Raw genomic sequence first — 2039 nt, forward strand, 5'->3', positions numbered from 1 at the left:
AGTGAACTGCCCATAGCTTCACAGATGCGGGAGGCAAAACCAGAACTCAAAATTGCCTGGCTCTACTAGTCTATGTTCTCTCAATGCCAACACTCACTTACGCAACTATGAACTCTGAAATCCATTGATTAATAGGTTGAGGCAGAACAAAATTAACAAAATAGAATTATATTTTACTTGATTCTCTAGTCTATTCAAATCTGTGTAATAGATAGAATATCTATTTTATATATAAAATTTTTATATCAATATTTTTTCAAAAAAATTTTCTAAAGTGAATATAGTATTTTATGTTAAAACTACTCAAAGGAGTTAGGAGATCATTATGACCCTTTTATCCCTACCTTTTCACTTCAAATCATGTCCTTAGGCAGGAACACCACATGTATGTTCTACTGGCATGTAAAGGACATATAAAAGGCATATTCTCATATCCCCAGTGTACTACTTTTGAAATACACCCTTTATTACTGTGGTGTTTTCCTAATTACTCATTTCTAATTACATTCACAAGTCATTATTAATAATGACATCTTATTCCTTATTCAGTTAAACATTTGCATAATGTTCTTTATACAATTAAGCATTTGCATAGGTATTTTGGATTACACAGTGTACCTAGATCATTTAACACTGTATGTGAAAAAACATATCTCATTTGTCTAACTTAAAACTAAAAAACAGAAAATGCAGAAATGATCTTGAAATTCTTCTTTAAAAAACATACTGTGAATAGATTTAAGGGAAAAAAATGTTATGTGAAGACTGCATATTCTTTCAGTATTGGCTGGCACTCTGAAATTTTAATGTACCTCGCAATAGATTTAATTTATAACACTGACAAAGTTAGGAGCAGCTTTCTGTTATTCAAATATTCTCTCTCTGTGTATTTAAATTTCTTAATTGAGCTAATCTAATTCCAAAATTCAAATTCAAACCAAGTATCCTTGGGTGCATTGTGTCTCAATTGTAGGCAATAAATGATCACCAGTTCAAGGCAATAATTGTATATCTTCCATCTACATATTTAAGATTAATAAGTAAAAACAAAGGAAAAGATAGCCTCACACATCTTTGAATCTCAGCACCTCCCTTGGTGATCTCATCTACTCTTCCAGCTTCCACTAACTCCCAAATTTAGAATTCTATCCTTGACTTGTCTTGTTATCTTCAACCTCACATTGAATAGTCTGAATATTTCCACTTACACATTTCACTTTCACCTCAAACTCAAATTATTTAGAGCCGAACACAGCACCTTTAAGCAAGTCTCCCCTTTCAAGTTTCCTTATTTCTATGAAAAGTATCTTCATTCTTCTAGTTATCCAGACCCAAAATAATTAAGTGATTTTCGACTCCTATCTCTCTACTCTTTTTTTTACCTCACCCACTGTTGATTGCTAGTCTTTTCTGTTTATTACTTTATTAATGTTTCTTACATCCATCCCTTGTTTTTTCTACTGCCACATTCCCAGTTAAGGCCCCCAATATATTTCATAGGCTCACAATGTACTAAGTATTCTCCCACATCACTTAGGATGTTTGGATGAGCTATTGCTGCAAAATCAATTGTACTATTTTCTGCTGCTGGTACCTGCTTACTGTTGACAACATCAAATTCTTCAGTAAGTTCTCTACAGCATGTTTTTTTTCATGGCTGGTTTTCTTGTTTTCCAGTCATTTGGAGCTAGCACCTACACTAGTCTAGATTCCTTGTTTTTCTATTCACTACATCTCATAGCAGAAACTACTTCTCTCTTTGTAATTCACTCTTAGCCTTAGATTGCCTTTGTTTGAAGCTCACTCCTGAATTACCAGAGGAGTGAGCCATGATCTCAGAGACAGATCGTTCTCTCTTCCCACCCACAATTCCTAATCCCCTAAACGTAACCTCAGTCTTCTCTTTCTAATCATAAGGTGGAACATCCTTTCCTAAGAGACTACTGATATATACTAAAGTACACACAGGGCCCCAGTTGACCAACAAATTAATCTCATTTAGCACTTCACATGAATGGTGAAATCATTTGCATGTTTAG

Source organism: Rhinopithecus bieti, unplaced genomic scaffold (assembly GCF_001698545.2).
Source record: "Rhinopithecus bieti isolate Rb0 unplaced genomic scaffold, ASM169854v2 scaffold_1467, whole genome shotgun sequence".
Classification (NCBI taxonomy): Eukaryota; Metazoa; Chordata; class Mammalia; order Primates; family Cercopithecidae; genus Rhinopithecus; species Rhinopithecus bieti.